Below are 27783 nucleotides of genomic sequence, written 5' to 3' on the forward strand. Positions count from 1 at the left end.
AGTCATCCAGGCTGAGGACCAAGGGTGGAGGTGGAGCTTTCTCCTACTCTTCCCACTTTGCTGCCCTCCAGATTTACTTGGGGTATATATCCTGTCAATTTGCCCCTCTCTTCAGTTCTCTCCTGGGCCTTTCCATGTCATTTCCATTTCAGCCCTCTCATAAGAGTCTGTGCTACCTCCCACTGGACAAAAGAAATACAACCACAGAAATATGCTTTTCATTGTAGAAGGGAGGGGTGATGTGATGGTTCTTTCAGAATGATCTTACTGTTAATGAGTAGTGGGTATAGAGTCTGCCCAAATGCCCTGTATGTCTTGCATTTCAGAGTTCAGCTACATATTCCTATGCAGAAAGGATCAGTAAGGTGGTAGGAATTTGAGGGTGGCTTCTCTGTTCTACTCTATTTGATTTTTGAGCTCCGGCCCCAGATGCAGAGGTTTAACCCTGCAGAACCTGTTCAGGGTTCCACAGAGCACACCTTCCCAACACTTCTTTCTCCTTCTTTTCCTCTGTGATCTTTAGGTTCTTTGCCTTTTTTTCAACAGCTTTACTGATGTATAAATGGTATATCAAAAAACTGCATCTGAAACCACCATAATCAAGGTAATAATAAACATATTCATCACCTCCCAAGTTTCATTGTACCCTCCCCTCCACCCTTTTTAGTAAGAATATTTAACTGGAGATCTATTCTCTTAACCCAATTTTTAAGTGCATCATACAGTATTGTTAGCTATAGGCACCATGCTTACAGCATTGTCCGCTGATCACACGTTCACTGGTTTCTATGTGACCCTGTTCTTAGAGAGGTTGTCTTTGCTCTGTAAGAGTCTCTTGCTAACATATGATTGATGTCTCATGGGGAAAGGTGGAATGGCTACAAGGTAATCAGTTTTTTTCCATTGTGAAAATAGACTCCTGTCTCCAATACCTTATTATACTATAATAGCATCTGAATTCTCACCTCGAGTTACATCACACAGAGCCCCTCAGTTTTTGCTAGCATCAAACTCTGGGAAAATGAAGGTGTGGAAAACCGGCCTCAAACAGAAATACTCCCCTGATTGGAATCCTCACTTAATGTCTCTATCACTCTAATCCATTAACTTTTCAGAAGGTGCTTTTAATTCATTATCCTCCTGGTCTAAAATGTTTAATGACTCATCAGCTTGTTTCCAAATTTCTTAGCCTGGTATTTCACCTACCGCCACCCCATCTGCTCTTAGTATAAATTTCTAGATTACTTCTCTACGTGTCCCCATGCTGTTGTAGCTAAACAACTCTGTCTGAAAGGAATACACCTTTCATGTTCCCGATATCTGTGCCAATATCTATTCTTTTCTTTTTCTGGAACACTGTCTTCTTTCTTCATATTTAAATTCCATCCATTCTCTGCAACTGGGGGAAATGCTATCTCTCTGTGTGAGAATCAGCTGTATTTGTTCTGCCAGTGGCTACTTATTTTGGTATGCTTCACACATCACTGACTTTTCAAAACCTTTTGGTGGACTAATTATTCTATTGTAGAAATGACTTCAATATTCAAAGAAGCAGTTAGAAAAATATGTTTATTAGTCCACCTTTTAGAAACAAAGCTTTACCATTCTCCATTCCTAGGAACTGTGCACCATCATTTAGATATGAGAGTTACCTGATATCTCTTCTGCAGTGTAATCCTAATTGCATAGAATTTTGTTCTTTTCTATAATGGTGACATGTTAATAGCTTAACTAGATGTGGCTGAACTATTTGGTAATTTTATAAATCAGTATAAGATCCTTCTCAGAAGATGTGCCCTCATGGTGGGGTAGGCAAGCTGTCCAGTCTACTTCCAAATAAACAAACCTCTTTCTCTACCAAGATTTTGCTCACCTGTAAGGGGGAGATGTTTCCTACCAAGAACTGTTACTATAATTCAAATTTAGAGGCATTTTTAAAATCAATGGATCTTGCTCTGCCTCAGACATTTTGAAGTTCATCATGAAACGTGATTTAATTGTTTTACTAAATTTAGAGTAAGAGAAGTCCAAGTAACAGTTTTCAAAGGTAAGAAATCATTTAAGCCTGCTTATACTCCTTGTTTAAGTAATGAAGAAGGTTCAGTTTATTTATTTTTTTTAAAAAATGTTAGAAGAGAAAGTGCTACTTCAAGTTAATGAAAAGCACAAGTATTTGCCTCTGATTTCTTAAAATAGCATAAATCTTGGTTTAACTATATTTCAAAGAGCACTTTGCCTTGCAAAAGAAAAGGGAAGTGTGGTGACATTCAGACTTTGTCAGCCTTTTCAAAATATAACTTAAAAAAGGTTTGTTCTGAATGTGAGTTAAGTATATGCCACCTGTAATATTTACCTGAATGGTGTACATTCAGAATGAAATATAGTATAATTTCTTTTAACTTTCAAAGAGCCTTTCTTTTCCCTGAAAACATACTTGAACTTTCTATGTTGGCTACATATGAAAATATGTCAAATACACAGATTCTACATCTCCAGACATTCAAAACTAATTATCCCTTAATTTGCATGTGAAAGCAAATTACAAGGTAATAGACCATTTTCCTAACAAACCTTTTTTTAACCTTAATAAGCAGAATGCAAAGGCCTATTACAATCTGATTAAAAAGCCTCCATGCCATGCAGCAGGTTGCTGCTTACCTATAACATGATCAGAAGGAGATCACAAAGATGTGAATGTTCTTATTTACCACAGGGAGCTGAGCTCCCATCTGCCCAATTAGTATTTTAGTATAATGCCTGTCAGCCCATCAGGATCAATGGTCAATTCATTTCTTATGTACAACATGTGAGTGCTTTAATTCTAGATGGAAATACAGCAAATTCCAGCTGATGAGATGATCGTCTGCAGTTGCAAGGACTGGGCTATGTATAATCGTTACAAATTTCCAATTGCATTATCTCACTTTCCAGACACTACATGAGGTATTTGTTTGCTCAACCCTAGTTCTCTAGAAGTGTCTTTAAACAGATGAACTGTCTCTAGAATATAAAGGGAACGGAAAATGCCAGTATACGGGTTACCTGTTGCCATAATAATGCTTGGTACAAACCAGGTTAAAACTCAGTGTCTTACACACTGTAGGTTGGCCTAGGGGTTAACTGATTGGGCTGGGCTCAACTGGGCTTGGCTCCAAACTGTGGGTTTCATTCAGTTCTGCTCCCTGTGTGTCTTCTCTTCTGGGAACAGCAGACTCCCTTGGGGCAAGTCTTTTGCTGGTGGAGACTGACAGTTCCCAGACTAGCATGTGAAAACACTTCTTGAAATCTAGGCAGGAACTGGCACAAGGGCACTTCCACCCACTGGCCAAGGCAAGTTATTTGGGAAAAATAATACATTCTATCACAGCTACTATGTTTTATGAGTTTTAAAAAGGAATGGTTGTTCAAAATGGGTTACCTTTTCCGCATGCCTATATGTTTTATTTATTTATTTTTAAGATTACTTATTTATTTTTAGAGAGAGGGGAAAGGAGGGAGAAAGAGAGAGAAACAGCAATGTGTGGTTGCCTCTCACACTCCCCCTACTGGAGACATAGCTCCCAACCTAAGCATGTGCCCTGACTGGGAATCAAACCAGAGACCTTTCTGTTTGCAGGCTGGCACTCAATCCACTTAGCCACACCAGCCAGGGCTACATGCCTATATGTTTTAAAGTAAATATATCACTCTACATTGAATAGCTCAAGCTAAAGGATCTTGCAGTTATCCTTGACCTAATTCACTCGCTAATTTCCAAAATGAATCCAAAACTTCCTTTCCTTCTATTTTCCAAAACCCAGAACATATCATGTCCATTCTCAGCTTAGAAACACATCAATTAATCCCTATTTCCCACTGATATAGCTTAACTTCTTGGCTGACTTCACAATATTCTTCACAATATGTTGATTGTCTCCTCTATTGGTCTCTGCCGGACACTCTTTTCTCTCTCCCACCTGCCTGGTGAATGCTTATTCATCTCAGAGCCCAGCTAAAACCACAGCTTTTGCATATCCTTTACTAATCCCCTGGAGGTTTTCTGCTCCCTTATCTGTGTTTTTCTAGCATGTTATACGTATGTAGATATAGCACTTATAATAATTCACTGGAATTGGTCACTCGCATACCTATTTTTCTACCAGATTGTGAAATCCTTAGCTAACGAGGGGGTCCATATCTCTTTACTTTTCTATCCTCAGCACTCATCTCTATGCCTGTAGCCTGGTAGACTTCAGATAAGGTGGTTGGATTAAATTAAAGAAGGTTTTTTAAAGTATTTAAAAAAAAGAAATAAAAATGGCCACAGCACAGGTGGATATGTACATTCTCACCAGTCATTAAATAAACTATGAAGAAACAAAAAAATTACAGATGACATTATAATTGACAATTATATTTTTAAAAAGCTTGTAAGGATAAGGATACCTGGATTGTTTATGGGAATCTTGTGACAACTTTTAGAAATTTTTATCACGATATTTCAAAACATTTATATATATGCATATGTTGACCCAGAAATTTGATTTCAAATAATTTATCAAATAGAAACAGAGATGTGAAAATTTTGGTGGAGAGGATCATCGATTATAGCATCACTTACAATAGGAAAACATAGAAACACTCCAAACGTCTAACAGTTTGCATTGGGTTAGATAAATCATGGTGCAGATATGACACTTGAAAATCTGCAGTTAGTAAGAAGGGCAGTTAATAAAGTGGGGGAAACGTTACTATATATCTTCCAACAGACAAATTAGGTTATAAAACATAGCATACAGAGTGTACCGTATGATGCCAATTTTGTAAAATATGATGGGTTATTGATATTAGCGTGCTATATGAGCAAAAAAATGAACTTGAAAAAAATACAGGAAAATATTAACAGTGGTTATATCTAGGTGTAGTGATTACAGGGTGATCTGAATTTATTTTTGCACTTTTGTATAAGTTTCCAAATTTTCCATAATGAGCATACATAATAGTTATAGTAAATAAAAAGATCTAAAAATAGTTTCCTTAACATTTAATTATGACACAGTGACTGGGATTATTAACTGGACTTGTGAGAACTCTAAATTATTGATTACACAAAGCACTTTATATGTAAGTTCTGCTACTTTTGAGCCTTTACTTTTGTTTATTTTTTAAATGGCTTTCATTTTTCTTCTGTAATTAACTAAGAACTGAAATGAATTTTCTAAATAGAATTGTTCTAAATATAAATGCAAAGTCCTGTTTTCTCTAATGTAATTGTACCTGAGTGAAAGTAACTGCAACAAGAACTATAAAGGAAGATAAAGTAGGAATATAATGTATAATTTCCCTTTGCATAATTGTAACTCCAAAAAACGCATGCTCCCAGCAGAAAAGTAATTTAAATTATATCACAACAAATGCCATATTTTAAAATAGAAACTATCCATCATACATTGAGTAAAGTTGGTAGCAACCTATATATCTCAAGAATATACTGAAAATTCCTCCATGAGTCCATTAAAAATAAATTGATTGGTTTAATTCCAGCACACGCTGAAATAAAGCATAAGTGACATAAGATAATTTTAAGTGCATAAAATTACTAATTATACATTTAGAAAAATTATATAAGTAACCATTATGAAAATTTTTATTATAGAAATATTGAAACCTATGTAATGGAAACATAAAAGGGTAATAAAGTCTGTGTATTTATCACCCACAGCGTTTTTTCCTCTTTTGATACAATGTCTCTTATGGGGATAATGTAAAAAAATTTAAACTTAATATCAAATACTTACTTTTTGGCTCATTTTACCTGCAAAACCAGTTTTGAACAACAGTAAACATTTTAATAGTTGTAGACTAATACTAATACATACATATTTTGAAGACATTATTTGGAATGTCTTGCAACAATACTGTAGCATTGTTTTATTTAGACAAAAAAAATGGACACATCTTTATTTTCACAATTTAAAATACAGACCCAAACATTCAGCAGTCTTTTCCTTGGTCAGCCTAAAAGGTGTGACTGAGGAGAATAGGTCAGGTACTGCCCCCTACTATTAGTCTTTTTTTCATAGTCCATAGTCCAGTTCTGAAGTTTCTTTCTGCATCTTCTACATAAAAATAATCATACCATATATCTGTTTTTCAAAATAAAAATATTTCTGATTTTATAAACATCATATACTTAGAAAAATATTAAGTTATTCAGACTGTGTAAACTCGATTTTTTACAGGCAATTTTGAAATGGTTATATTGATTAATTGCTTTTGTCGCCCAGCATGTATTAGGGGCCCACTATATGCCAGGTGCTGTTCTAGACTTTGAGAAAATGGTAAATGAGATGGATAAGGAATTCCATCTTTGGAGCACAAAGTTTTCTCCAGCTATTTCTTGTTGGAGAGAGAAGAGAAGGCTTCAGCTGAGGACATACGAGTCTAACTCACCACCTTTTACTTGCTCAGACCCATTTTTCCACCTCAGTGTGGCACCCTCTCCCAGCCTGTTACAAGAATCTCCAGCCACACCTTCAAGAGAAGGAAATATGTGGTTGTACCAATCTCCCAAAGCAAGGCAAAAGGAGATTGTTTTTTTTTGCCTGTTAATTAAGCAATTGGGTTTAAAAGCAGTAGTAGCTTAATGTTAATGGAGGCATTATTAAACTTATAAATGACATATCCAGCCTGTTACACAAGTAGTTATAGTGAACACTGAAAAAGGGGGTGTCTCTCTGGGACTCTAATATTCTCCCCCTGCAGTAATTTTTCACAGACTGAACTTCTTGTGAAATGGACCAAAATGTACATTATCTGTAGGTAGCAGCGGCTTGAGTTGAAGAGAGCATCTTCTGGTTCCCAGTGATTTGTTGAAACTCAGGAGGGGATTCCATAAGAACCAGTTGGTCCGGTTGTTCCACCTATGCATCAGGCCTCTCTCTTTTTAGAAGATATCAGGTCCTTTTAATCCTTCAAATCCCTGTCCCCTACCATTCGAGTTCCAAAGAAGAACTATAACAGGGTGAAAACAAGGATGCCCCCTTTCCACGATTCATGCACAAACTGAGTGCTGATTATGTGTTCGACCCTGCAATGACTGCTCTGTTCACATTATCTTATTTAAAATCTACTGCCTATTCATGGATGAGGTGCATTTCTATCCTGAGGTACAGATGAGGAAACAGGCACAGATAGCACTGATCATTTTCACAAGGTGCAGAGCCTGCGAAATGGCAGCTTGGTAGTGACACCCAGTTGTGCCACTCTAATCTCAGACGCTACATAAAGGGCTGTCTCTTCTAAGAGACTTGAATAGCTGTACGGCTGGTAGGCATCATCCATAGAGTTGCTTCTCTTGTATGGGAAGTGGTGAATTTTGAGGGGCTATCTTGATAGCAGAAATTAAGTCTAATGGCACAACAGGAAAAGATTAGAGCCCAGATTCAAGCCTTGGGTTCTCTAACCTCAGAGTCTACATGTTAATCCACTATACTTCAAAGGCTCTGTGAAACAGAAGAATGTGATTTGATCAGGCTCAGAAAGTTGTGTGGTGAGATGATCCCCTCCCAAAGACAGCAGCTGTGGCTCATGGTGATTTGGAAAGAGATTCAAGCCTCAGTACCATTTACTGCCTTACTGCATTGTTGCATAATGATATAATGTGGAGAGCAGGACTGGTTTTGATTCTTTTGAACTTTATTTTTCTGTTAGTACAGTTCCATAACGTCAGTAATAAAAACATTACAGAAGATCTTAAAAACCAACTAAGACTACTCATAATCTTGTCACCTGTATATGTATATTTTTGTACGCTTGCCTTCTATTCTTTTTCTTTGAAGTTTTACATGCTAATCACCATAGAATACATATAATTTTAAATTTTTCTCCCTTATATGTTAGCATTTTCCATGTTATCTCAGCTCTTTATAGACACAACTTTTCACAATGACATGTCATTGAATTAATAACCCATCATTGATGTGGCCATTTCAGTTATTGAGTACTTTATTGTTTGAGTCCCTTCCAATTTGAGGCTGTAAAGATCAAATTTGGTCTTCAGTTATTTTATTTCCAGAGAATAATTTTCTAGAAATAAGATTACCTAGTCTCTAAGTACAAATATTTTCGTGGGTCTTAAGGCATACATAATTGCCAACTGCTTTCTAAATCTATTGGGACTTTTGATAACACTATCAAAATATATCCATTTATGAGTTTAATAATGCCTTCTTTAACATTAAGCTACTACTGCTTTTAAACCCAATTGCTCACTTAACAGACAAAAATGTACTTTTCTTCTACAGAGTTTCTAAATCATTCTCAATTAGAAAGGATAGTACTTGAACATTTTCTGCAAAGTCTAGGCAAATCTGGAGTTGCTTTTATCACTGAGAGCAAAAGGTGTTTCCATTATTCATAGAGAAATGGACTCATGGATTTAGGATTCTTTTCAGGTTAGTTGTTGAAAATGAGAACCAAAAAATAGTGCAATCACTTTAGGAGAAATGATTTTTTGCCTTTATATTTAATTATAAAAGTTTGGTTTATGAATGAATTTGTCCTATCGAATAATATTTCTTTAATTTAAAGTGCCAAGAGACATACTAGAAGAAATTAATTCACTTATCATCGTCTTAAGTAGATTGCTTGCTCATACATATATATGTATAAAATGTAATTTTCCTAAGACCCATAAGAAATTCCAAATGTGCTTTTCTAATATTTTTATTTTGAAAGTGTCCAACTTGCATAGAAATTACAAGAATAGTCCAGTGATCAGAGTTATTCTTATTTGTTTCATGTTGTTTTTTCTTGGTATGATACAGGCTTTGTTTTTGATGACTGCTTATGACAATTAAACTTCCTGAGATATTAAACAATTATTAGGGCCCAGGCGTGTGAATAGAGAAGCCCTATCTCCTTTATTTTTTGTATCCCTCACAGTAAAGATTGCCATGCAAATAGTAGATATGTTGTTAAATTGACTTCGTTCTCCTCTATGCCAGGGACTTTCAATAGAATGTGATTGATCCAAAATCGTAGAAGATATGCTCCTTCTATGCAAGGAGTTAGTGAGACTGTTTAAATTAAAGTGAAATGTTGTAGTACCATGGATAACTGCCCCACCCAAAGAGGTCAACTCTTTTTAAGGAGCATAAACTGGCTCTCAGTCAGACTAGCAGCCTGGGATCTGGTTAGAAATGCAGAGTCCCAGGCCCTGCCTGGAACCTACTGAATTGGCATCTGCATTTAATAAACCCCAGGTGAAGTGATTTGCACTTTAAAGTTGGAGGAGTGCTTATTCAGATAGCTTTGGCTTCTTATATACCCTTTCGGTGTATATACAGGCAAGGGCCAAATTCTTTTGTCTATTGGGATACTTACTTCTTTTTTAGTGCAGTGCTTCTCAAGGTGTGTTTCTCAGACCAGTAGCATTAACATCACCTGGAAAGTTGTTAGAAATCAAATTTTGGGGCCCTACACCAGAATTACTGACTCAGAAACTCTGGGGTGCAGTACTATTATTGAACAAGTTCTTCAGGTAATTCTGATGCCTAGAGTTTGAGAACCACTCCTTTGATCCTAGAAAGACCTGAAGTAGCTGTTTAAATAGAAAGCTTAGAGGCTTTGAAATCATTTACAAATTAGTGTTCCCAAAGGTGTTTTGTTTTTAAATGTCTGACTGCAAATATTGTGAATTCTGTTAACTCTTGGGACTTAGTATTAACATAGTATCAGTTCCATGCTAATACTATGTTAATTCCACAGTCAAAATTGTAACTGTTTTTTCCACTTTTTTTCTTTTCTGACAAGTGACAAAAGGCAATGATTAACAGCAGAAAGACCATTTGTTACATCAGGCAATCTCTATATTTTCAAAACCAAGGCATGTCTTTAGAAAGTTAATACCCAGAAAAGTTTGGGTTCAAGTTTTACAAGTAGGTTCCACTTGTCTTTTCCTATATTCTGCAAATGTAGAAAACCCATTTAGGTGAGCTCTGTGGGTCCAGAATTTTGTGCTCTATTCTCTGGACCCCAGTGTCCCCCATCTGACAGAGCAGCCTGTTTGTAATACATGACTCACCAGCTTTCAGCATCATACCTGGCAGCTCTGCTAGGGCCCTTCTCCCTGGTGTAATTTAACAATAACTAAAACAGGAGACTGGACCACACACCCCATAGGAAATCAGTTCATTATTGCATCCGAATTCCTGTTCCCATCCAGGAGAGGGCTTCAGCTGCAATTGCACGTGGCAGTTATTTTACTAAGTGGAGTGTGCTTTGCTTGGTGTTGGCTTTTATTCTTCTAGGACAAGGTGATCACCTGTATCCTTAATAGTATGTGCAATTTGACAGTCAAAATGGGCTTTGAGCAATCTCTCAGCATTGTCATCAACAGGAAATTTTTCTCTGAGTTGAATTTTGATTCTATGTGACTGATACCTTTCTTCTTATTCTTGGACTGTGACCTCAATTTGAGTAAGCAACATGATGGATACATCTTCAGGGAGAGATAGATTACTTTAAACTCTGTTAATAATTGTACATTGTGTAAAAGCAAAGCATGTTGGTCCCACTGTGCTTACCACAGGTCACAATCAACCTAGAGAATTAGGACATATCTGAAGCCTAAGTACAATCCTGTGTACAAGGCCAAGTATAATAGACAATCCTCTGTACAAAGCCAAGATGGCAGAAGACCTGTGTATCAGACTTCAGCTACTTTTTATTTGCCCAGCACCTTCTTCTTCCTGCCTTTGACTATTTCAAGCAATTCTACTTGACCTTTCCAATTGTGCCTTTGTCACCCCAAGGGATATCTGCACCAAGCTGGCCAATCAGGTCTCTAATTGTCTGGGCTCCGTGACTATGCTAGAGATACATTTATGACCCACATACTGCAACTGAGAGTTCGTTGGGGGAACTAATTGGAATGTTGCAGAGTTGGCCCTTTTCACTCTTAAATAATTAGTTCCAAATACTAGGTGAGCCTGGAGCTGTGAAATCCAACTTTTCTCCACATTGTTACAGAGAGTTAGATAAAAAGCCCAAAAGACACAAGAAAAAGAGCAATAAGGAGTGGGGAAGAAGAACAGAGAAAGAGAGAGATTTGATGGTGTTATTCTAATTCTTGGATTCATCTGTGCCTGAAATCCAGTTATAAGCACCAGCACATTCTCTGCTTGCTTACAGCATACATTCATATTCAAAGAGGCTCGACTTACATAGCCTGGAAATACGAAGTATGAGGGATTGTTTAAAGACAGAGGCAAACTTAATAAAAAAAATGAGGTTTGATGATGGCAGGGGTGGAGCAGGAGAACTCACCTCAAATGTGTCCAGACTGAGAGTGTGGAAGCAGGAGTTCATGTGTTCCCAGTCCCTCCAGGGAGCAGGGCCTGAGCAGCCAGGGAGGTGGCAGAGCCATGGTGGAGGCAACAGTGGGCCGACACACAGACCTCAGCGTCACGGAACCCAGGTGCCCACTCTAATTCTGCCATTTTTAAACCTTGCTCAAATTGGTTAACTCCCAGAGACCCCATTTCCTCGTTTATGAAATCGTTATGACTGTCTTCTATCCCTTATCTCTCTTTATCAAGTGAAAATTATATAATGATATCTACTGAGTATCTAGTATATGTCAGACACTGTCATAGGTGTTCGAGGCCCAGGGATTAACAAAGAAGACAAAAATCTGTGCCCTCATGGTGCTTACAGTTCCTAAGTGTTGGAAGTGAAATGGATTATTAATAAATGCCACAATCATGAACATGACTGTAGAGTTGTCAGCATGATGAGGGAGAAGAATTGTTGGGGCTGTGACAGCCTTTAGGAGGGAGAGCTGACTAGTCAGGAGACACAGAGAAAGAGGTCACCCCTGAGCTGAGGTCTGAGGGGCCAGGAGGGCGGGGTTTAAAGACCAAAGGAAATGTCCCCTGCAAAGGGAGCAGCATGTGCTGAGCTGCTGCGATGTGGAGGAGTCCAAGGAAGCCAGGGCAGAGCTCCCAGGGAGCTGGTACAGACAGAGGTGGAGAGGCAGGTAGGGACAAGAACATGTAGGTCTTTGGAAGATGAATAACATGTTTCATGTCCAGTTAAAGGGAAATCAGAAGCCAAAGGAGGGATTAAATGTGCATTTTCATATCATTCTGATGGTCCTGGAGGGCAGGTTGAAGGGGAGACAAAGTGGATATGAGGATACACATTATTCAAGAAATATTTCTAAAATTACAAAAGAACAAATACCAATGAATCAACAACATCATGGTGGTGCTAATAGTAGCTATCTCTAAGGTGACTTTATGTATAACTCATCTAGTCCTCCAAACAGTGCTCTGAAGTAGGAACCGTCATTCAGTCTGTGCTATAGATATGAAAATGCAGCACAAGTTAGTCATGCACAAAGCAGTAGAGCTGGGACTAGAGCCTGGGACTATGCAATTGTTTTAAGTAGGTTTTTTTTTACTCCTGAGCTCTCATTGTATTGTATACCTACCTTCCTTAAACCTCTTTACACTTATATTTTAATTATTTGCATGGTCCACTAGACTCTTCTCTCCTTCTTTATTTCTTCCTTTCCTCATTCTTTCTATTCCTCCATTCTTTTCTCCCTTCCTTCCTTCCTTTACTTTCACAGCACTTAACATATAGCCAGACCCTCTCAAGGTGCTCAATGATATTTTTTACAATGACTGACTAAAGGAATTACTTTATGCTAAGGTAACAATTCTCTGTCCTTAGAAATATGGAACTAAAGGCTAGCAGGTTTCTATTTAAAAATTCTGGGCAGGGCACCCAGGTTGAGTCAAAGAACAACAATCTTCTATGACCCACAGTCCGTAAGAGGTGTTACCGAACAGAGTGGGGTTTGACTGCCTGCCGTTGAACACAGGCATAATGCAAAGACTGATGGGGAAGGAGAAAGGTCTTTATTAAAATGTCCAATTTGGGAGAACAAGGGATCTCCCAGCTTTGGGCTCCTCTCCTCCACAAAACACAGAAAGAATCCAGCCACCATCAAAACTATAGTCAGTGTCCAGAAACCCCACTCCATTCTTATCTTTCCTTCTGGGGCCCAAGACTGTTACACGAAGGGCTGTCCATCTTCAGGTTCCCTCCTTGAAAAGTGCACTTGTGGGGCCAGTGCCACCATTGCCTTGATGCAGCTGTTCCCCTCTCCTAGGGCCTGGGGCCACTGCAAGACTACTGCAGCCAGTCATGCAGGGGGACTCCAACCGCAGGCTCACACCCAAGGCTGCTCGCACTTTCATGGCCAGTGAGTGTTTCAGACTGTACACGTGTGTGCACTCATCTCAGAGTGAGAGAAAGGGCACAGTCTGGGGTCCGTGTGACACAGTGTTTTGTGGGCTGCTGCTAGGGATATGTGCTGGGTATGGCCCAGCGCATAGGACTCAGCTTTGCAAGCTGGCTCCTGACTGGGTGTGCAAGGGAGCACAGAAAGGCAAAAAGGGCCAGGACTCTGCCTACCCTCCATTTAAATCTTTGGGCTCAAAATCCTGAGCTCCAGAAGCATCCTGCTTTTCTAGCCAATCCTGGCTGGAGTAGCAGGTCTTCCCCTCCCCTCGCTGCCATGTTCTGGAAGGGGGTGGGAGGGTTTCCAGCCATCCTCTGAGTCTCTGGGGTGTCTTCTCCCAGAGCAGGGAGTCACATGCTGGTTTGTTTACCCTTACCCAGGGGATGGGAAATCTGTCATTTTCAGGCTGCAGTTTCAGTCCCACCACCTCCAGCACTTCCAGGCCCCTCCCTTGCCCAGGGCCTGGTGAGGCTCTCACGCCACCTCAGGGGTCCCTCCCCATCCTCCAGATCCCTCCTTTAACAGAGGTACTGCACCAGAAGGAGATTTTCCCCCTAGACACTTGTGATTCCTAGCAGACAGAGGCTGAGCTGAGTCAATGAAGGTTAACGCTATAGGCAGTGATACTTTAGGGACAGGGGTAAACAGAAATTAGGAAGCAGATGGTGGTGAGGGTGGGGAGCCTGCAGCCAGAAATAAGAATGTCTCTATGCTGAATAAGAGAACAAGCCAGGTGCTGATCTAAATGAACAGAAGTTTCCTGAACTTTCAGGAAGGATGTCGGGTCTTAATCTGTTTTTGAAAAAGCCAACCTCAGAGAGCTGGACCTGAGTGTGTGTCTCACCCAGTCTCCACCTGTATCTTGTGGCTTACAGCCCCGCCTCCTGTGTGAGGGGCCTGTGGGTTATTCCCCTGGTGACCCATAGAAGAGACCCGGCCCTTGCACACCCCCTTCAGGTCTGAGTTACTAGGCTAGTGACCTGACACAGGCCTGGAGAAGGCTCCAAGGATTCGTCTGGAAGATGGGCTCACTTCTGCTCATGGTTCTCTTAAGAAGAAGGCCCTCAGATGGCCAAGGAAGGCCTTACTTAGATGATAGCACCTTTGCTTTATGTGTGAAAGTTAGAATAAGCCGAAAAGATGATGGTTGTACATTATTTTAGTTAGAAAATATAAACATTAATTTTGTTTTAAAATTAGATGTTAAACTGGAATAGCTAGTATACCGCAGAGAATGGGGCGGTTGTGCCCTTCCCTTGCCGTTCCTTCGTTGTTTAATTCTTTAGACTCTTGATTGTTTATTTCAATCCTGAGACATTAAACATAACCTTTTAAGGAAATGGAAATGAAACCATAACCAAAATGTTAAAATACATTTTTTAAATGATAGCATTTTTGCTTTTTTAACAACGAAAGAGGGAAAGTATCTAAAAGAATGCTTCCAGCTGATCCGCGCTGTCCAGAGCGGCAAGGAGAACTTCTCTGAGTCCACTTGGAACTTGTTAACATTGGAAATTGCAAGAGTCTGGCTTAAGCTCTTTCCTTTTCCCAGAAGCACTGTCAAAGACTTTGATTTTTCACTTTTCTGTTAGAGTCGAGTGTGCTCTTTTGGCAAATACTGTGCACTTTTTTATGCTAGGATTGGTCACTTAAGACAAGTACCTTCAAATATTCTTTATTTAGACACATAAGGTTCAAACCACAGCAGTTATAGACTGAGGGCCATTCATCAGCAATTTTCAAAAATTGTGCTGGTCCTCTTCCCAACCCACTCAGCTGGGCCTCTTCCGTCCTCCCCACTTTCTGAGCATCTTTCATTCTTTCTGAGCGTCTTTTCCATTCTCTGCTTAATCAAATATAATCTTCAGCATGTTCTCTTACATGCAAAGCCATGTATGTGCTGATACTATTATGGAAGAAACTCCCAGAAACTTGGTTCTTCTCACTGATGCAGTAAAAAAAATTACAGATCAGCAAGTCTATTAGCATGCAAACAGGGTTTGTTGGTGATTTGTTTTCATGAAAGAGACTGGGCCTAGCTAAGGTAGTGGGGGGGGGGTGCGAAAAGCATAGGTTCAGGAAAAAGCAGGGTAAAGGTGGCAAAAGTAAGGGCAGCTAAAGGCTGGGGTGGCAAACACGCATCTCAGATCCTTTGTCCTGAGGACTTATATAGATGGCAGGATGGAGGTGAAGAAGTTACGTATTGATTGACAGGTAAAGGTGGTGCCTGCTTTCCCCGGGGAGACGTGACTACCCAAACGTAGGTATGTGTGGTGGTCTATTAGCCCAGATCCTTATGTTGCTCCAGACCGCATTTCTACATTTTGTCGTAAGACAGATGCATGACAGGAGGCAGTTAATTAAAGTTGGAGCAGTTACCCAAAGTTATTTATGGGCTCTTTCTGTAAGCATTAGGGACTCCCTTGTAAAGCAGATAGTGACCAGAGGTAGGCAATTAACCAAAGTTGTTTTATGGGCCTCTTCCTTTGGACACTGTGGACCCTCTCCCTTCAGGCCTTGAGATGAAAGCACAGTTTCAAAGGCTTTCTTTCCCAGATAGTGGAAACGATACATAGAATTTCAAGGACTGCTCTCCTCCCATGTCAGCAGAGAGTTTCTTGGATGTAACGCCTGGCAATATTATCAGACCAGGCTCAGGACTGCTCCGTTACTGGGTGAGACATTCTCCCTCTTCCTCCCTGCCTTGGTTTTGCTGTCTGTCCTACCTAACAGTACTATCATAGCAGACACAAAATGTACAATGAGGGAAAGCTTTGTGGGCATGTGGTATGTGCAGTTGCATGGTTTCTGGTACTCAGAAGGGGGTTCTGTGAGTCGAGGTTAATGCTGAGTCACCATCTTGAAATTCTTAATGTACTTTTTCTTTGTTCTTGTGTTTTGTAAATGAAATTCCAGTGAGACAATGGAACCTGATCTGGGGCTTGGAACCTCACTTCACTGGTAGCCCCCTGACTGCCTCCTCATCTCCCTGAGTGAGATGGGGTTCTTGGCTACCTGCTTCCTGCTTTTGCCAAGGTCAGAACTCTAGGTTCTTGGGAGGGTTTATACTCACCCCATGAATAACCTGTGCCTGAGGGGACATGATATTAAATACAAATAAAAACCATCATGACAGTTTCAGAGAGACACTATAGGGAAAAAAGGTTAAAAAATTTTGCCTGTTTTTGAACAAAAGGCCCCACATTTTTATTTTGCACCTATCCCTGAAAATATATGGCTAACCCCTTTCACAGCCTTTAATGTTTATCAGCACAGAGGTCAGTGTGTGGATGAGAGCCGTGGGTCCAACCACATATGAGTATGGGAAATCATCCTCCAGCTTAAATGCACAGAAAGCAGGTCCATGCAGGTCCAGGCTAGCTCTGCTCTCAGCTCGCATGCTAACTGATTGTATCTGTTCCCTCAAAACATACTGGCTAAAGCACCATCAAATAATGACCATGTCTAACCATCTTAATATTCTTTTAAAAAATATGCCGCCAAATTTGGGGAAAACAAGACGATGACTGAAATTAACTGTCTCCTAAAGCAGCAGCATGGGAAACAAGTGTATTATTTACAGTATAAACTAACAAGGCAGGCCCTTGACAATCAATGTGTGCCCCTCCTCTCCACCAAATCTCTTCTCATTATGTAAATAGGATGGCCTGAGGTGCAAGAACAATGAATAGAATAATAACTGGAGATGTAATGGAGCTAATAGTGGATTTCTCTGGACTGTCAACTTCTGTTCAGACATCCTGGCAGTGAAGGATAGAGAGCAGTATGCAGAAAGGAAATCTTTCTATTCCTGCTCGAGTGTGCTGCCTGGTGCAGGCTCCTTCTCCCTGCCCCAGTCCTCACCCACCACACCCCATGTGTCTGGGACAATATCCTCTGCAGTCCTTCACTTTCTAAATGGCTTAACCCAGATCCTTGTTTTGAAAAGATATTTGCACGTTCTTTGATTGGTTGGTGCAATTCTAAACTGATACAAGTCCCAACTCTGAAACATGTGCCATGAGGTTTCCTTTTGAAAATGTCCAATTCTCAGTCATTGGTTATTCATTTGAAAGTTAGCAAACATCTACTCAAACAAGTTTAAGAGAAACAAGGAATCAACAACATTGGGAGGATACAGGGACCTTCCAAAGTCCAGAACTATGAGGCAGAATATCGGGTCCTGGGGAGGCCAGTCATTCTCCTCAGAGGTGTCCAGTCCTAATTTGTAGCATGTGATTATTTCCATGATAAATAATTCCACCACACTGATTTCAAGCTACCAAAAAAGCATCACTGAATGAGGAGTTGGGAAGAGATGCATAGTTGCATCCCATTATATAGTATTTCTACCATATAGATAGAATAGGCATAAGTAACCCTAAAACATAGTAGTAAAATATAGTAAAAAAATTAAGAAGTGATGCATTTTTGAGTATTTGTTGTCTTTGCTTTAGGTAATTTATTAACCGTAAATTATTTATTTTATGGTAATTTATTTAACCATAAGTGAATGTAATTTAATTTTAATGACATCGACTTTTAACAACAGGTTCACAAAACATCTGAAAATCTACAATCAACTCTTGGGAACAGTACGTTTGGCTCCCACACCTCTTTGTCTCCTCCTTATGGGGCGGGGGAGGCAGCCTTTGAGATGAAGGCAAAAGGCATACAGAGCTACAAGTGTTGAAGGAAATGACTGCCAAAGAAGCAAATGATGGGCATCTCTAGTTCGGTCTCCCCACAGATATTTCATTGTGGTGTAACTCAAAATTAACATCTCACTCCATGTAAAAAAATATCCACATCTGTTCTTGTCTTCATTTTCTTTCACCTCTCCAAACATCTCTTATTTGGCTCTCCTTTCTATCCCCTGAGGCTTTCTGCCCTGTCTCTGGACATCATTTATCCTCTCTATGGTGGCAACCCAAATCTAAGGAATTAGTACTATTCCCCTGCTGAGCTACAGACCTGTGCATTTAACTACCCCTAGATACTGTCACATGGATATCCCACCCTTACCTCAATTTCAAGGTGTCTAAAGCAATTCTTTCTCTTCCTCAAAAAACATTCTTCCTAACTAAATGGTGCTATGCTATAATGGGAGCAACAGACTTTTGAGTGTAGTGCAAGTTGTACCCCTAAGTTGGCTGTGTTGCCTTGGGCAAATCGTTGATTCTCCCTAACCTCAGCTCTGCCATCTGATAAACAACTTGACTTTGATCAGTGGTCTTTATGCCATATTCCCTGGAGGCCTTCAGAATTATAGGTCTACCTCAGAAGCTGTCCAAGCATCAAGAGAATCGAGGTTCTGGTACAGCTCTGGGTACCCTATCCTCCCTTCAGCCAGGAATACTCTTTTATCCTTTTCCTATATTGAACTTCCATGAAATATTTCCCTTTTGAAACAATTATCCAGGAAATTTTGCAAATCATTGAATTAGGGATATCTTAGGTCCCCTCTAGGCTTAAGCTTTCCATGATTCTTCATTTAGTGCCTTTGCTTCAGAACTACTGGGATGGCAGCTCAAGAGTATAGGACTCTGCTGTCCTGTGTAGTTCATTCATTGCATAGGGTTAAGGGTGGGAAGCTCCTCAGCACTGAACATAATCCGCAGTACTTCCAATGCCTCTTGTTTGGTTTCCACGTAGTGTTCTACAGAACACTTTATATTTCTTTCTGCCCTGGGGCCCTGAAACATAAATTTAACATTCCATGCTTCTCCTTGCCTATCATTCCTAAATACAAATGGACCCTCATCAATAATCATTGTTGAATAATTAATAAACATTTGTTGAATATATGATTGAATAAACAATACCAGGGAAAATTACAATTTTGAATTCATCTCAAGGCCTGAACTTTAAAAGAGTAAATATTTGTTGACCTACTGAAGAAGCCAGTTGTTGAATTGGTCTTTCCTGCCTGCTTTCTGGTTTCTGGAAAAGAGTTAAGTTTTTTGGTGGGAATTGCTTGGCGTTCCTGAGAATTGCCGTGCAGCATACATTTTGCTCTCACCTGTGCTGAGCATTATCAGGCAGAGACGAGGTTTTTGCACAAAGAGAGGCAGTAGGCCTTTCTCTATTCAGGGTTGCTGGATCAATATTGTTATCATTTGATTTATTTATTAATTTATTTGGGTTTCTAAGCAGCACTACCTTTTGTTGTGATGATGATATGGCAGAATGTAAAACAGTTTACGACAGACCTTTGCCGTCTAGACTGTCGATAATGATCTCTAAAAGCCAACTCATTTCATTTGCATCCTTTTATTAATAATACAAAAAAAAATCCAAACCTCAACTAGTTTTCATCGCAGTCGGTGGCAGTCAGTGGGTACTTCACAAGCCAAGAGTGCAGGGGAGGATATTTTTGGTTCATTATTGGGTTTCTGTAATTGAAATGACATTTTGTGAGAGCAATCGTGTATTTTAAGGGGAAACTCAAACCAATGCAGTAGTTTTAAAGTTTTTATTACAATAATCATGAGAAACAAAAATTTTTCAGAGGTATGTGTGCAGACAGGTATGTGCACATACATACACAGGCGTGCACATGCATTGGCATGAATGGACCTGATAAAATGCATGCAGTATTCTCTTTGTTTTAATTCTACTTGGTCCTATAGAGACTATATAGACAATTAGCTGTCATCTGCAGCCCTCCTCAATTTTTCCCCTTTCTCTAGTGCTTCAGGCTCACCCACAAGGACTTTGGGGTGTGACCTATGCATGCATTCAGCCCCAGCTGATGACTCATGGGGCAGAGCATTTACCAGCCTTCTCTGCTGTCCCCGTGGTTATAAGGCGATCATTTCATTGAAAGAAAACTGGGGAATAACAAAGGAAGCTGCTTAAACAAGTTGTGTTTGGGAGGGATTAGAGAAGGGAGTGCACAGAAGGATTAATTTGAAGTCTCTAAGAAAGCAGTCTTGTTCAAATAATAGGTTTTTCGTAACCATGTTTTCTCTTGTTGGTTATTTCTGATGGGATCTCCAATTTTATGAAATCTTTTAAAACTTAGATTCTAGCATCCTTCCTTTAATTTCCTTATTCTTATTTTCTCATTCTGGGACATTATTTGTTTATTTAGTCCATTGTTTATTCATACAACTGACATTGACTGATGATTCAGATAAATAAAATCCTGACTTCAAGATATGGGGGCAGACCCAAACCCAAACCAAAACTCATCGAGAATTCATTGTGGCAGGGCTGACCCTTAGGTGTTGTGGGCATTCTCTGGCCTTACTGGATCTTCAGGCATATGTTCTGATTAAATATCTTGGTAAATATTTTGCATACCAAACATGTGATAGTAGCTATGGTAGTGACATGAGTACAATGAAGAAACTATGGGGTCATTGAAATCTTAGTTGGAGCTCAGAGATGGGTTAGGAAAACTTTATAAATTGGGTTGCTTCTGCCTTAGGCATAAAATAAGTCTCAGAGCATTCTAGGTGGGAACAGTGCTTGAGTAGAGGCTGAGAGGCAGTAAAGCAAGCTGTGTTTTTAAGTTTAACTGAGCCCACAAATGGTTTAAAATATTTAATTTTTAAATTCTGTTAAAAAAGTGTTTTTGTGTGTGTGTGTGTATTTTTTTTTTTGATGAGGTGGTTTGTGAAAGTTGCATACTTTCATTTATTGCTGGAGTAGGTTGACCAAGAACCTACTGGTTATTGGGAGTACTGTCTGTCAATTAGATATAGACAGAAAATAAATTGAGGAAAGAGAAGGCTCCATGCTCTTAAAAAAGGGCAAGTGAAAATTGGCATCCTTTTATTTTTAAGGAAAACTTTTTAAAAAGTTTTTATTTATTTATTTTTAGAAAGATGGGAAGGAAGGGAGAAAGAGAGAGAGAGAGAAACATCAATGCGTGGTTGCCTCTTGTGTGCTTCCAGCTGGAGACCTGGCCTACAACACAGGCATGTGCCTTGACTGGGAATCAAACCAGCAGCCCTTTGGTTTGCAGGCCAGCACTCAACCACAACTTAGCCAGGGTAAAAACTGACATCCTTTTGATGGGGGGAAAGTAATGATTCATGAGTTTGGGCTGTTCTGGTAGTAATAATGATGATAATACTCACTACTTCTTGATCACTTAGTGTATACCAGCAGTGTGTTAAGTCCTTCTCATGTATTGTCCTCTTTGACCTTCCCAGAACCCAAGATGATTGGGCTGTACAGGTAGTGCAGCAGTTCCCTGCCCCAGTGGCTTAAGCCTCTTTCAGCTTCAGTTTCCTCTTCTGTAAATGGAGTCACAGGACTGTGGGGGACAGTAAATGAGGCAACACTTATTATGTGGCTAGTGTGGCTAGTGTATCAAGCAGGGAGCAGTAACTGGTCAGTGAGCATTAGAGTATTAGCTAGATTAGCATCCCTATCCTTCTTTTACAGAGGACACAGAGGGCCATTCTGGAAAAGAGCAGAACTTGAGGGTAGCAGTAAGCAAAACACCATGCTCTTATAAGCTCCTGTTAGAACTGAAAATTCTCTGATGCTTAGAGTGACAGCTGAAACAATTTTCACCAACGTGTGACCATCACCTTGCCATTATGAAAGTGCTTTCCACAAAGTTGATCTCAATTGGCTCTAATAATCTTTATGGGGACAGAGATTTTGGTCCTATCTACTATATTCCCACCTGTAGGAATTCCTGGCGCATTATCTTCATTGACAGACCAACCTTTAATGTTTCCTTCTTTCCCTGGCATACTCCCACTGTCCAGCAGGATCCATGGGGTATTGGCACTGCCCCTTCTCCCTACCCTCACCGCCTCTACGGGACTCAGTCATTCTGTCCTCTGGTCCAACACAGCTCTTAGTTCTTACTGTGGTTGGAGAATTTTCATGTTGTGTTGTAATGTTTCTGCTTTTCTATTTATTGCCCTACTTGCTCCCAAGGCAGGGACCACTTTTTACCCATTTCAGTGCTCTTGGCTTCTTGCTTAGTGCTGGCTCACAGCAGGCACTTTGCAGATACCTGAATATATAATCACAACTACTGTATCTGATCAGTTTTGTTGATATTTGAAGTTCTTACCAAAGCCCCCAAACCCAAAGACCTTTACCATTTGCTCAGAGGTTTTCAAAGAATGTATACCTGGGGATTGGGCAGTTCTCACATGCCTGAGTTGATGAATACTCTCCTGGCACATGTTAACTTAGGTCTTTGAGCTGCGAGAGAAAAAGTGACCCCCCCAGCTTAGTTGAAGTAACAGAGAATTGAGAAATAAATAAGAGTGATAAGAAGCTGAGAGAACTCAGGAACAGCTAGACATCTAGGCCTCCCAGAGACAGGAAGTTGGTTGAGGAACTGGAGGGAGAGTTATGTTTCCAACTATAGTGACTGAGTTTTCATGTTGTCAGTGTTGGCCCACAGTACTATTGATATCCCTCTATTTGCTTTGCTTCTGCACCTTTTTATGTATGCGTCTCCTTTCAGCTGATCAATCTTTACATTTTTGCCTAGTTCAAGTTTCTTGGGAGAATTTGATTGGGTAGAGCCTTTATACTATTGGGACAACCTCTAGATGGGCTTCTCTTAGGTCACATGGTCACTGTGAGCCAATCGACAGGATCCAGAGTAGGGGTCATGTGGTACAGACCATGGCTGCCTTTGCATAAGGAACCATGAAGGATGCCCTCCTCAGGGGGTGTCATAGACTTTTGCACTTTCTTTATACATGGGCTGTGAGTGTGGCAGGCATTGGGATATTTCTAATTTATCAGAAGATGGAGTCATGATGAACTAAACGAGCATTCACTAATCATTGAAATTTAAGCAGGGTAGCCTGGGATGTGACAACCACTTGGGTTGGCACATTTCAGTTCTGAATTCTTCTTACTCACAAGTAGTTTTCTAAAACCCCTAGTAGGTCATTCCTTAACTGTGTGCAATAACCCCCATAGTTCTCTTCCCGGAGTATTGACCCACCTAAGTTCATCTACATGAGGTGGACAATTTGCAGCACCTTAGATGCCTTTATTTTTTCTCTGTTTAATGGCTTTTTCAGCACTGGGAACTTGCTAAGCAGCAGGCAGGTGAGTCCTGGAAATATGGAGAAGTTGACTCCCTGGGGTCACTCTCAACAGAATGAGAGTAAGCAAAAAAATGCTCCAGCTTTCCTAGCCTCCTGTGAGACAATTCTGAGTCACAGTCCATATGCTTTTACAGAGGGACCCCTTTGGGGCTATGCTCCAGTTGCTCACAGCAGGAACCTGATCATTAATATAAGCTCTATTTGTGCATCTCCCTTCTCAGCCTCATGTTTTCACTTCCTTACTTGTGCTTCTTGGGATAATTTCCAAAATGCATTACCTGTACCAAAATCTTTATCTCAGGCATAGCTTTTGGGAAACCCAAACTAAGATAATAAAATGTTATACCCATTTCCAGGAAAATTTGTAAATGTAGGAACCATGTATTACAGTCTTTATCTGAATAAAACCTGTTCTACTACATTAAATCTTTTTATAATGCAAAAGAGCTCATAGACAATTGATTGAATATGTTAATATCAGTATAGCATTAAAATTGGTTTGGTCTATATGCAGTATTTCCCCAAACGATGATGTTTTACATCACCAAGGAGCAGCCGGATGAAAGTATACTAACATGGGGAATGCAGCAAGCCTCAGAGGAATACAGAAAGGTCTATGTGTTGTTTACCACAAGTTCTTGCTTTTGACTCACTTGGCCAGATCCTCCTTCTTGAAAGTGCTTACTGAGTAATTTCCTTCATCTCTCACACTGTGCCCCTGTTTCCATAATTCAGCAGCCTTGGCCCTTCCTTACAACCCTTCCACCAAGCTGCATTTACTTTTTTAAAGGTAATGTTTTCTATGCTTTTAATTATTCAGAATTTATAATATCTTTTCAAACATACCATCTTTTTAAAATACAATTATTTTTTTTATTTTTTTATTTTAATCATTGTTCAAGTACATTTTTCTTCCCCCTACTCCCATTCCAGCCCACCCACCCAACCCTCCCCCCTTCCCCCCATTACCCCCCACCCCTATTTTTTGTCCATGTGTCCTCCAAATTTGTTCCTGTAATCCCTACCCATTCCCCCCTGGAATTCCCTCTTCTCTCCCCTCTGGCCACTGTCAGGCTATCCCCTATTTCAGTGTCTTTGGTTATATTTTGCTAGTTTTTTTTTGTTTTGTTTTGTTGTTTAGATTCCTGTTAAAGGTGATATCATGTAGTATTTGTCTTTCACTGCCTGGCTTGTTTCACTTAGCATAATGCTTTCCAGCTCCATCCATGCTGTTGCATAGGGTAGAAGCTCCTTCTTTCTTTCTGCTGCATAGAATTCCATTGTGTAAATGTACCATAGTTTTTTGATCCATTCATTTACTGATGGGCATCTAGGTTGCTTCCAGCACCTAGCTATTGTAAATTGTGCTGCTATGAACATCGGGGTGCAAAGGTTCTTTTGTATTGGTGTTTTAGTGTTCTTAGGATAGAGTCCCAGCAATGGAATTGCTAGGTCATAAGGCAGATCCATTTTTAGTTTTCTGAGGAAGTTCCAAACTGCTTTCCATAGTGGTTGTACCAGTCTGCAGTCCCACCAACAGTGCACTAGGGACCCCGTTTCTCCACATCCTCTCCAACACTTGTTGTTTGTTGCTTTGTTTATGATGGCCATTCTGACTGGTGTGAAGTGGTATCTCATTGTGGTTTTAATCTGCATCTCTCTGATGGCTAGCGATATTGAGCATCACTTCATGTATCTTTGGATTTTCTGTATGTCCTCCTTGGAGAAGTGTCTGTTCAAGTCCTTTGCCCATTTTTTAATTGGGTTACTTGTCTTCTTAGAGTAGAGTCGTGTAAGTTCTTTATATATTTTGGAGATTAAACCCTTGTCTGAGGTATCATTGGCAAATATGTTTTCCCATACAGTTGGTTCTCTTAAAAATATGGAACGCTTCACGGATTTGCGTGTCATCCTTGCGAAGGGGCCATGCTAATCTTCTCTGTATCGTTCCAATTTTAGTATATGTGCTGCCGAAGCGAGCACTAAAATACAATTATTATTATTTGTGTTGATCATGTGGTTACAAATTTGCAAAGGTCTGGAGTGGTCTGTCCTAATCCTATCTTTTTCAAAAAACCTGTGATTTTATTGTACAGTTCTCCCAACACAGGGTTTTTTCTGAAACACAAATCTCATCCAGGGCCCCTGCTTCAGGACTGGTCTAAGCATAGGAGCATGTGTTTTTTTTAGACATAAGCAAACAGTTCATTGTTGGTACTTACTAAGGGGGTGAAGGGAGGGAAGGCAGTACAACCCTGGCAGTAACACAGTTTAAATATAATGGGGTTGGCAGTTGGCAGTCAGTTTTGATCCTTTGCCCAGCTAGTTCTTAAAAGGGGAGGAGGAGTATTATCATCTTCTGCTAGGAGTGGGGAAGGACATGGTTTTAGGAGGTGGCTACATCATGATCATCTGGTGTACTGTCAGTTACATACAATGTAAGACTCAACATTATTTCCCTTTATAGATTTTATACCAATATAGACTAAATGAAAAATGTATGTTTATTAATATTATGTTGTCATAATCACTTATTTTAAATGATTTATATTTGGGAACTCTATTTACAAAAGAGTGTCAGGCTTTTACAGTTTTTCTTAAGTACCTCTACTGCATGCCAAGAACCATGCTAAACGGGAACATGCATTATTTCCATGTGACTCTCATAACAACCCTGTGGGATAAACACTCATTTTTATTTTTCAGATGAGAACATTGAGGCACAGAGTTTTGGGGGGGGGCTAGCTGAGTTCTGGTGTTCAGAATTAGCACTGTCTGAACTCAGCTTTCATATTTTTTTTTTACCCAGGAGGCTGAACTTTGATAAATTATTTGGGGTCAGTTGCTTTCGGCATATGGCTTTGCATTTTGAATACGCTGAATAAGCTCAAGAGAAGGTAACAGAAAACCAGGAGTTTGTAGGATTGTGATTTAGGCATGATTAAAAGCCATTGGAACTTTCAAAAAATAGTTTATTCTTCACTTGTTTCATATCTCAATAACTTTTATTTATTTAAGCTGCAACTTATCCAAGTTGCATTGTCATGAGTAGAATGTGACATTTTTTGAGGCAGAAAAATGAGAATGTTTCAAAGTTGTGATATTTGGAATGATGGCTAAAAATTTTCCCCTAACTTATTAGTGTATATATGTGTGTGTATGTATACATATATATATACATATATATGCACATATACACTATTTTTATTTTTTGCCAAAATTATTGTATTTTGGTAGTTTTTCCAGTAGGATATATATCAAAACACAATACTTTTAGATAACAAGAAAAATGGCTTCTGTTTACACTGAGTTCTCACAGGTGAGATATGCGTTAAAGGCACAAAAGCTCAAAGACAAAGAGAAATGGAAATGTAAGCACTTGAAAGGCTCACTGAATATTTCACAAGATATGTCAAGGGGAGCTGCAAAGTGAAACCACAGATCAGTGGTGAGAAGGGAAGCACCCGGGCGGGCGCTGGAACAGGATGTGGACTGGGGTTTTCTCGTCTCTTCCCTCCAGTGACCTGCGCCTTGGACGTTGACCCATGACAGTCTACAAAATGAGGGGTTTGACTCAGTGATTACTAAGGTTCTTTTCTTTTCCAAAGATACTCTGCTTCTCAAGATTTCGAAGAGTTCTGTGACATTAGAATTGATTACCTTTAAGTTGTTATCTGCTATTCATAAAAAGAAAATTATTCAAGCTTATAATTTTTGGCACAAAATTTACTCATGACTTTTCTAAAATATTATCTCTTAATGCACACAGTTCTCAAGCACGGAAGCTAACTGGAACTACCACAGAGTATTAATAGAAAATATATATGAGAGGATGTTATTTAATAAACCCTTAAGTCAGTAATTCTAATGATTCAAACCAACTTCAACTTTCCATTAAGAAGCTAAATTCTCAGCTTTGCTTCTTTTATCTGTGGCTCACCCTGTCTCCTGCTGTTTAGTGCTGGCCGTGGTCCTGGCCTGGTCACTGCTTCCCTTTCTACTGATCGAAGTTCCCTGGCCAAACAGTGGGCAGGTTGGACTTGGGGGAGAGATTTCCTGGAAAATTGTGAGCAAAGACTTGAGGGCTAAAAGCAAAGACCTGCCATACTGGAGGGAGCGGAAGGGGGCTCTGCTCTTTGCATCCGTTTGTAAATGTCTTTCTAAACAGCAGGTTCTCATACTTGGGGGTGAGGGATGCTTGGTTTGCTTGGACACTCTCCATTATCCAGCCATTGTTGTGGAGTGATTAACACAGCTTAATGGCTTTATGTGGAAAGTAATTGTATGCTTGCTCTCCTGGTACATAAACTGCTCTAAAATGGCAAGTACAAAGCATCCCTGGTGCAACCGTGGGAAAAATAACCAGCAGCACCTTTATATTTGTCCATTTTATTTAAACCCATGACTACGGGATTTCAGATACACAGCCTCCTCTGCTAA

The 27783-nt window shown here is 39.8% G+C and overlaps 1 protein-coding gene and 1 non-coding gene across 2 annotated transcripts in view; one reads left to right on the forward strand and one right to left on the reverse strand.

Moving 5' to 3' along the window:
* Nucleotides 1-27783, forward strand: part of CDH13 (cadherin 13) — a 1016810-nt gene that overhangs the window by 101156 nt on the left and 887871 nt on the right. The gene's annotated exons all lie outside the window — the stretch shown is intronic.
* Nucleotides 25220-25326, reverse strand: LOC114488464. Its single transcript, XR_003683781.1, has one exon. It is a non-coding gene; the product is annotated as a U6 spliceosomal RNA (small nuclear RNA).

Source organism: Phyllostomus discolor, chromosome 12 (genome assembly GCF_004126475.2).
Source record: "Phyllostomus discolor isolate MPI-MPIP mPhyDis1 chromosome 12, mPhyDis1.pri.v3, whole genome shotgun sequence".
Lineage (NCBI taxonomy): Eukaryota > Metazoa > Chordata > Mammalia > Chiroptera > Phyllostomidae > Phyllostomus > Phyllostomus discolor.